The sequence below is a fragment of the Zingiber officinale genome, chromosome 3A (genome assembly GCF_018446385.1).
Source record: "Zingiber officinale cultivar Zhangliang chromosome 3A, Zo_v1.1, whole genome shotgun sequence".
Taxonomy (NCBI): Eukaryota; Viridiplantae; Streptophyta; class Magnoliopsida; order Zingiberales; family Zingiberaceae; genus Zingiber; species Zingiber officinale.
This window is the reverse complement of record NC_055990.1, coordinates 108,422,643-108,433,341: the sequence shown is the minus strand read 5'-3', so window position 1 is coordinate 108,433,341 and position 10,699 is coordinate 108,422,643.

Genomic DNA, 10,699 nt, shown 5'->3' with positions numbered 1-10,699 from the left:
CTTTTATTCCTTTATAGAAAGCTATAAAAGGAAAGATTTTAAAATTTAAAACTCTCTTTTAAAACCAACATAAAAGGAAAGTTTTCAACAAAATAAAAACTTCCTTTTATTTCCTTTTATGACCGATCTAAAAAATGAAAGTTTTATATTAAAATTGTAACGACCTAAAATTCCTCATTATGAATCCTAATAGTATGTAAAAATACTTAGAAATGTTTTAGAAAAACTATAGAGATTTTTAGAAATTTTTAGAGTATTTTTATGCAATTTTTGGAGTTTATTTGATATTTTTACTAAACGAAAGAAGTTTCGACAAAAAGAATATCCAAGCCGAGATTCAAACCCATGACCTCCGGCCGAGCAAACTCTTAAGCGAATCCGGCTGACCAAGTGCCCAAGCATGTGTTGCTGATTAAAGAAGGAGAAACATTTATTTAAGTGGTAGTTAATAAATAGGAAATAAATAGGAGTAAAAGGTTCGGCTGAGGAATCGAACCCGTGACCCGGTCAAAGACTTAGCAAAACACGGCTGACCAGGTGGCCCAGCGAGCGTTGCTCATTAAAGAAGGAACAAAAATCTATTTAAGCAGTAGTTGAGGAATAGGAAATAAATTAAAATAAAAAGGGGCGGCTGTGGAATCGAACCCGCGACCTCTGACCCGGTCAAGAATTAGCAAAACGCGACTGACCAGGTGGCCCAGCGAGCATTGCCGATTAAAAAGGGGAATGAAATTTATTTAAGTAATAGTTAATAGGAAACAGAAAATAAATGGGAATAAAAGGGGCGGCTGAGGAATCGAACCCACAACCTCTGACCGGGGTCGAATCCGGCGGACCAAGAATCTAAGCGGACGGATTTGTTTAGAAAAGATAGAAAAATTTATTAAGGAGTTAACAGAAATATTAAGTTATAAAAAGGGATAAGTTGATGCTCTGTTTTTCCGTGACCTAAACCATTCTCTCCTTCTCTTCTGCGTACGATGGCAGAGCTTGGGTAGAAAACAAAAGGGAGTTAGGGCATCATCTCCGGCGGCCGGCCAAGGTCCTAGAAGCCCTTCTTGTTCGGTGGTGAGTCCAAGAAGCAAGGTAAGTGCTCTCATCTACAGTAAGAGTAGTTCCGAGATTTCCTTTACTTGCTGCCATGAATTGAGGTTTCGGATTCTTGCTCCCTTCTTGATTTCGTAGCATGTTGTAAGGGTAGTATTCTTGATGTCTGCTGCCAAGAATCTCAAAGAAAGAAATGAATTGTTTAGTTAGGCATATGGTTTAGATTTCTACAGATTTCGGATTATGCTGTAAAGATTTGTTGATTGAGGTTTTGCTGCCGTGAGTTTTATAAAGAAGATGAGAAGGGGTTTTAATGGATTTGGCATGAAGGTTAGACTTCTCAGTTCTTATAATTAGCAACTCATAATTGGATTTTTGTTAATTATGGTTACCTCAATGGACACAGTCGGCTCATATGGAGCCTTGCAAGTTCAGTTTGTGCTAAGGAAAGGGCATGAATAATTTTAGTTCCGAGGTGTTCAATGGATTGCTGTGGCACAGTGTATGAGGAATGATTATTCAGTATTACAGATTTTGATTTGTTTAGCATTGCAGATTTTGAATTGTTTAGCATTGCAGTTTTGATGGTTTAGCATTGGAAGATACAATTTGATCTCTAGTAGCTTAATTAGATTTGTAGATCTTTGATTGTTTAGCATGAAGTTTGGTTGGAGCAATGAAAAGGGGCACAAGTAGTTTCCTTGGGGTTTGCTGTGCAATCCGGTCATTCTTGGCTATTAGGCAATGAACATGAGATAGTATAGATTGGTTGTTGAGCATGTAAGTTTCGGTTAAGATCCTCTTAAGATTTTTGGTGGAACTTGTAGTGCAGATTTTTGGTGGAAGCTTATAGTGCAGATTTTTATTTAAGCTTATAGTGCAGATTTTAATTAAGCCTATAGTGCAGATTTTAATTAAGCTTATAGTATAGATTTTTATTTAAGCTTATAGTGCAGATTTTAATTAAGCCTATAGTGAAGATTTTAATTAAGCTTATAGTGCAGATTTTTTTTTAATTAATCTACAATTCTTATATATAGCATGCTTAGTCTTGCTTCAGTTCATATGGGACTACGGTCCAATGGGTGGACTCCCATAGTCGCCCCTAGGTTCAGATAACCTAGCTCTAGGTTCAGATAACCTAGTAAGAGCGAGATAAGATAAATCAGTTTATGAATCAGTATTTTACTTTTATCAGTGGCACTGTGCTGGACTCTTAGTTGTCATTGGGTTGCGCTCCCATAGTCATCCCTAGGTTTAGATAACCTAGTAAACCCTACTAGATTCGGGACTAGCTACCTCAGATCTAGTTAGGGATGCGCGCATAGCAAGTACAGTTGCCGGGCCCATCAGCAGCATGATTATTATTTTTATCTATTATGAAAATAGTTTTCAAAACTTCACAAATCAGTTACGTGAATACAGTTCAGATTCAGCATTAGCCTAGCATCAGTTTAGCTTAGCTTATGTATCAGTTCAGTTAAACTTATTATTCTGAAGTATAAAAGTATAAGTTTTGAACAAGTGAAATAAGCTTTACATGTTTAGCATTTCAGTATGCTATGTTTCTTTTGCTATTAGATGAGCATTCAGTTTCTAGATTTCTTTCAGCTTACATGCATACTCGAGTTTTGTGAGTTAGATAGCGCTTACTAAGTAATTTTGCTTATAGATGCATTTTCCTCTTACTGCAGATAAAGGAAAGGAAAAGCTATAGCAAAGGAAGGCGACAAGGAGGTGTTGATGGATGTGTGATGCCCGGACTATAGAAGCCTTGGGATTTAGCATAAGAATTTATTAAGATTGTCATTTATTAAGAATGTATTAGATGAGTCATTTAGTCTTTCGCTGCTAGTTAATTGTATGTTTTGAGTTCTCCGAGAGTTTTAGGAATTACTATCAACATGTGTGCATTGTTAGTTAAGATAAGTTAGTAGTCCAGTAGCGCTCCGCCCTCACAGTCCAGTAGTGAGGAGGGTGGGGTGTTACAAAAATCATCCTTTTAAATCCTTTTAATGGATCTCTATAAAAGGAAAGATTTTACAAAATAAAACTTCCTTTTGAATTCAATGAGGCCGCCCACCCTTGCTTGGGCTCCAAGCTAGGGCCGACCACAAATTGAACCCCTCTAACCTTGGTTTGGTCGGCCCTAGCTTGGGCTCCAAGCTTGGCTTGGCCGGCCACCTTAAGGTGGGTAAGAAGTTGGGTTTGGGTGGATATAAGACTTTATAAATAAGAGGCTACAACAAGGATCGAGAGGAGGAATCAGTTTTGGTCTCCCGATGAGCTTGAGCTTCCCGTGTTCGCACCGAACACCCAACTCAAGTTCATCAATAATATCTCATTCCACTAAAGAGTTATTATTACACTACCGCACCAATCCCATATTACTATATGGGCTCATTCTTATCATGAGTGTGTTAGTCTCCCTGTGTTTAAGATATTGAATGCCCACTAATTAAATGAGTTACTGACAACTCACTTAATTAATATCTAGCTCTAAGAGTAGTACCACTCAACCTTATCGTCATATCAGACTAAGTCCGCCTGCAGAGTTTACATGACAATCCTTATGAGCTCCTCAAGGTGGCATCATCAACCTAGATTACTAGGACACAGTTTCATTCTATAATCAATAACACACCATATAAATAATATCATTTCCCAACTTATCGGGTTTATTGATTTAACGAGCTAAATTGCACCTGTTGATAAATCAAAGAAATAAATACTCAGTATATGTGCTTGTTATTATATTTTGATTAAGAGTACACACTTCCATAATAACAGAGGTATTATTCTTTTATATAGTCGGTATAAAAAGATACTACCTCAATTGGTCCTGCTCAATACACTCATAATGTATTAGTGTAATTTATTAGTCAAGATAAACTAATATCTAATTACACTACAACCACTCCAATGGTTTGTCCCATTCCATCTTGGTTGTGAGCAACTTATAATTTATAAGGATTTGATAACATGATCTTCTGTGTGTCTCCTCACACCATATTATCTACAATATAAATTAAATGGACAACTACACTTAGCATAAATGTAAGCATTTGACCAATGTGATTCTTATATGTTTATACAAAAAACTAGACTTTTAGTATACACTCTAACAGTGACCATATTATAGAACTCCTCTGGTCGCATGAATTCTTCCCTTTTGGTGACCTAACGCTTATCCTCTTCTGGCTGATGCTCCTTAGACTTAGATACCTTGCCCTTCAACTTGTCCTTCTAGGTTTCAAGCGCCACCACAGAGGCTTGCAGTTCCACCAGAGAGGCCTCTTGGCCTCACTCTTCAGCTCGAGCATCCTTGACTTCAATGAGGGTGACTTCCAACTCACATTGTCGGACTTCCTCCAAGGCCCTGTTTGACTCAGCCTCCTCTTGAGTGGCTCCCAATTCCACTTTCAAGAGCTCGAGCTCCTTCTAGTTGGCCTCTAAATTAGCTTGGATGGTCGATGCCTTAGCTGTAGCAGCCTCCAATTCTGCTTGATGTGTCGCCATAGTAGCTGTCAATGTGTTTATCTCTACCTGTAGTTGACTCATCCTATGCACCGCACTAATCCTTTCTATCGTTGCCTCTACTATTCCCCTCTTTAGTTGGGTGATTGTCGTTCGATTAGAAGCGGAGTTACCCTGTTATTGTTTTAGGTGATCGATCTTTGATTGCACAAGGTCATCTCCTCTTGAGCCACAATCAAAACTTCCTAAGAAGGGGCCACGACTAACTGGATCTTTTGTTCAGCTATGCAGGCATGCAACTCCCACTTGCCTTACTAGATCTTGGGGTATCATTGGCTAAATACTATTAGCTAGGACATATGCTTAACCCCATTCAATAAAAGTTCCCATGCTAAAGCTTGGATGGGAATGCCCTTGACTGCTTCTTTGGGGTCCTTCCATCCGATAGCCATTGGACTATAGAGGGTGAGATTCAGCCTATATTTTTCTTGAACTAGTTTTTAGCATAGCTCCACGGTGACCCAAACACCCTCTTCACTCAACAAATACCCCCGATGATCTACAGAACTTGGATCTACAGGAGCATGTGAAGTACTCACCCCCATACGGGAATTTCCCAACTTTGTAGGGGGCATGAAAGTTGTGATCCTAGGAGATAGTAGGATGCACACTAAGGGAAAATTGGCCATGAATGGGCCACTCTTTGACCCAATTGGTGCACAAAATGGCTGAACTAGCGAACGAATCAATGGACCTAGGGATTCAGCTGGGACTCGTGTGGGGTCAAATGGACTCTAGTGGCCAGCCGAGGGTCTAGATGGGTGATGCATTCTCCTTGAAATTCTAAAAGGGGCCTTCTATTCCGCAGATGAAGTTTGTCTCGATGCACTAGATCGATGAACTAGAGACTTCCTTGACTCCCTTGCCGGGCTTGGTGCTCTCGCCACCAATTGGGGAATCACCTCCATTGGAGTTGCAGTCGAAGTTAGAGGTGCTCCTTCCTCGAGTTCCATCTCAATAAGATCAACAATGGTGGCCCTGCGCACCTCTAATTCTACTACAGTGAGTTTTATCACCTTATTTAGCCATGCCCTCATCATCATGTCAGTTGCAAAAAATAATATCCCTTTAATTAAATATCAAAACCTATGATGATAAGAAATCTTACCAAATAAAGCCTTGTGAGGAGTCAGCCTAGGGCTCAGCCCAAACATATGCAGCATTTCTTCCTTAATTAAGACAATGATGCTAAACTGAAGTATCTCCGCTCCCAGTGATAGTCCTTCAAAGCAGGAGGTGGGGGCAATTCTCGCTACCAATGGGTCAGACAAGATATGGGACCCAGGGGATTGATGAAGAAGAATTAGAATTTCCACTACTTGCGTAATGAAGGGAGCTCCTTGATCAGGTTAATCTTGGTTTTGGAGGAAAAGAAGAAGACTTTTTTTTCCATCTTCCATCCTTCATCTTCTTTAGGTAAAAGAAGAAATAAAAGATGTGAGTAAAAAATAAAATATGATACAACAGAATGTTGGTGTGGGAAGCATCCGACAATCAAACCTATGTTTTGATTATGTCAAACGGATCAAAGTTAAGGTATTTTGTTTTCTGATGTGTTGAATGAGTTTTGCAGGAAAAGTCCTAAGTATACTTAGGCAAAAGTCCTAGCTGCGGTTAGACAAGTGGAAAACCCTAGGGGGCAGTAACCCTAGGTCATAGGGGGTGGTAACCCTATGTGGAAAGCCTTGGAGGGTCGGAGCTTCAGGCAAAAATCCTAGGGGGTGGAAACCCTAGGTTAAAATCTTGGTATCGCGAACCGGGTAGAAGTCTGGACAGGTCGTGGACCGGACGTCCAGCATGAAGACCTAAAGCATCGAACGCTGAGCAAAAGTCCAGTCGATCCGGAGGACCGAACTAGTAAAAGGTAAACTCTCCTGAGTGGAGTAGGTGAGGACGCGCTCCCCGGAAGAGGGAACAGTAGGCGTCGGTTAGACCTAGGGTTTTCGATAGGAAATCCGAAGTTAAAACCGAACAACCCGAAGGCTGTCAAACATTTCATTTATTATGTTTATTCTGTTTTAAATTTGTCTTGCAGGGTATGTTGTTGTTTTGGGACTAACGTGTCTTGCAGGTACAAAAGGAACAAGTTAAGCCTCGGATGAACAGTATCCGAGGTGCCTCCATGGAGCTTAGAGGCGCCTCGGGTGCAAAGGGAGCCGAAGTCTGCGCGGCAGAGCTAGAGGTGCCTCGGACTGAGCTGGAGGCACGTTGGACCGCAACTTGGAGGCGCCTTGGACTAGCATCGAGGCACCTTCAAGTGGATCAGAGGAGAAGATTTCAGCGCTGATCAACGCGGTTGTCTCGGCTCGTTGGAGGTGCCCTCAAGGAGCTTTGAGGTGCCTCCAACAGGTTATTTAAGCAATCTCGAGCAACACCTTCAAGAGATACTTTCCTAAGCCATCTTTGTGCAACGAGCTACTCAAGAAACGACCCAACGACGCTACAACATGAAGCTGACAACCTGAAGCTCTGAATCTACTATTTCTTTTGTTGTTGGTAAATTTAACAGCTTTTATTGTACGTAATTTGTAACACCTTTTCAAAATTATAGTTGTTGCCCAGTATAAACGCACAACGAGTGTGGGCCTTGGAGTAGGAGTCGCTACAGGTTCCGAACCAAGTAAATAGCTTGTGTTTGTGTGTTGTTTTCTTTCTATTTCTGCTGTATTTACTCGAACGATTTCCAAATCTGAAACGCGTGAAAGCCACAAGCGCTATTCACCCCCCCTAGCGCAGTCTCGATCCAAAAATTGGTATCAGAGTGGGGTTGCTTCGATTTGGTGCAACCACCAATCAAGCAATTTTTTTGTGGTCTTTTCAATTTTCCGAACTCAATCAGAATTAGTATAATTACTATATTCCGATCTGTTTTCACATTCAAATCGATTTTTGCACGAAGTTGGTGCAACACCACTCGAGTTCATGTTCTTTTTATTATACATCCCACACTGTTAATCCAGGAACAAGTCCTGAGATTTGTTTTTATTTTTTTATTGTGTACTAGACTCTTTAATGACTCTCCAAGAAGGTTTTAGCACAATCCGCCTGCCACTCTTTTCTGGCGAGGACTTTGGCTATTGGAAGAACCGGATGGAATACCACCTCAAGACGCAAATCGAGATATAGATTATTATCCAAACCGGTCTCGAACTTCCACGTGACAGTTGAAGTATAAAGAAGAAGGTTGAAGCCAATGCTAAAGCAACTTGCATGCTACAATGTGGACTGACAAAAGAAGAACTCAACAGAGTAGGACCCTTCTCGAGCGCCAAAGAGCTATGGGAAAAGCTAATCGAGCTACACGAGGGCACCTCCAACGCTAAAGTAAGTAAGCGCGAATTAATTTTCAATAAATTGTATAATATTAAAATGCAAGAAAATGAGACGGCTAGCCAACTCCAGCCCGGATATAAGATCTACTCAATGGGCTTCACGCGATCGGACAAAAGATAGACAACATGAACATAATCAGGTACTCCTTAAATGTCTTTCCGAGGAATACCTTGTGGGCATCCATGGTAGATGCATACAAGGTTTCTAAGGACTTTTCCTTTATTAAATTAGATGAATTATTTGGAGAGTTTGAACTCCATGAGCAGACTAATGCACGCCCGGTCGAGAAAGGTGTTGCTTTGGTTGCAGGTACAAGCAGAACCTGAGAATCTAAAACAAAGTGCAAAACCAAAATCGAGTCCAAAGACGAATCGGAGGATGAAGACAAGATTGTTTCCGAGCTATTAAAGCTCGTACAAAAGATCTGCAGAAATAAACAGGTGACTCAAATGAACACGAGGGGCAAGTCCGGAGTCACCTGCTATGGCTGTAACCAGAAGGGGCACTACAAACCGGATTGTCCAAACAAAAAGCAACTAAGAAAGAAGGCATTGAAGGCAACTTGGTCTGAGTCATCAGATGAATCCGAGAATGACGAAGAAGAACCAACAAGCATCCTCGCATTATTAGTGCAAGCCAACATTATCGAAACCGAGTCCGAGCTCAAGTCTGAAACTGAGAGCGAGTCAGAAACTGAGTCCGAGCGAACCCACGGATCCGCATCCGTTTCCGAAGGACCGAACCCCACTATAAGTTCTCTACTCGCCGAAACTCAGTTAGATGATTTAAAGAATTTAGTTCCTTACTTGTTAAAAAATTTGGCTAAATCCAACATCCGAGTCAAGTCACTACAAAAGGAGGTAACAACCCTTAAGGAAACGACTGACTCGAGTTCTTTAACTGAGCCAGTTCAAATTAGAAGGTTAACTCAAGTCCAACAACTTGTGAAAGAAAATTCTAATTTGAAAACTCAAACTAAAGAACTCAAGGACATGTTGGAACGGTCACCCTGGGTTCCAAGAATCTTGATCTGATTCTTGGAAAATAGCGAGCTATTTTCAACAAATCCGGACTTGGATTTAAAACCAAAAGAAAATACAAAGCATATCTATCCTTAGTTAATAGAAAAAATATAAACATAGTCCAAGCATGGGTCCCCAAATCGAACTTGGCTAATCAAGTTGGACTTGGACTATATTGGGTCCCCAAGGATCAAATCTACTACCTTGATAGACCATATCGAGGTTATGATCTAGGGGAGCCAATAGAAAGACCATCTTTACCAATAGATAGAATTGTTTGATGCTTGATTTTTTTTATTATACATGTTTAGATTTAGGATAGTTTAAGGACGTAGGCGTAATTTACACTTGTCCAGTTAAACCTAGGGGTTTCAAAAAGAAAATTAAATATATAATTTCTTTGAGCGGCTCTGTCTAGGAAGTGGTGGATGATCTCATACCCAAGAAGTCCGAGTGCTTCGCCACGACCTGAGAACCAATCTAAGAAATGTGTATTTAATTGACTAGTTGAAAAACCTAAGTTTAACTCAAATGTAAATTAATCCTCAAAAATAATCTAAATTCAAGATAATCATCTCACAAAATTACTTAAGATTACCTAATTGATAACTTAGAATTGGATGAGATGGACCTAGGTTGAATCAACAGTATTAATCTTCAAATAAATTCAAGTTAATTAAATAAATTCAATTTAATAAAATGAATCAACTCAATTAATTAAACAAAATCATTTAAAAAAACTCTTTTAAAAATCATTTTAAAAAACATTTTAAAAATCATTTTAAAAAACTCTTTTAAAAATCATTAAAAAAACTCTTTTAAAAATCATTTTAAAAATAATCTTAAAAATCATTTTAAAAAACTCTTTTAAAATCATTTTAAAAAACTCTTTTAAAAATCATTTTAAAAATCATCTTAAAAATCATTTTAAAAAACTCTTTTAAAAATCATTTTAAAATTATTTTAAAAAACATTTTAAAAAACTCTTTTAAAATAATTTAAAAAACTCTTTTAAAAATCATTTAAAAAAAACTCTTTTAAAAATCATTTAAAAAAACCCTATTAAAAATAATTTTAAAAATCATTTTTAAAAAAAACTCATCTAAAAATCATTTTAAAAATCATTTTAAAAAACTCTTTTAAAAACCATTTTAAAAAAATCTTTTAAAAATCATTTTAAAAAACTCTTTTAAAAATCATTTTAAGAATCATTTTAAAAAACTCTTTTAAAAATCATTTTAAAAAACTATTTTAAAAATCATTTTAAAAATCTTTTTAAAAAACTATTTTAAAAATCATTTTAAAAATCATCTTAAAAATCATTTTAAAAAACTCTTTTTAAAATCATTTTAAAATAATTTTAAAAATCATTTTAAAAAATTCTTTTAAAAATCATTTGAAAAATCATTTTAAAAAACTCATTTAAAAATCATTTTAAAAAACTCTTTTAAAAATCATTTTAAAAACTCTTTTAAAAATCATTTAAAAAAACTCTTTTAAAAATCATTTTAAACCCCATTTTTAAAAAATCTTTTAAAAATCAATTTAAAAATAATTTTAGAAAACTCTTTTTAAAATCATTTTAAAAACCATCTTAAAAATCATTTTAAAAAACTCTTTTAAAAAACATTTTAAAATTATTTTAAAAACCAATTGAAAAACTCTTTTTAAAATCATTTTAAAAATCAATTAAAAAAAACTCTTTTAAAAATCATTTTAAAAAACTCTTTTAAAAATTATTTTAAAAATCATTTGAAAAT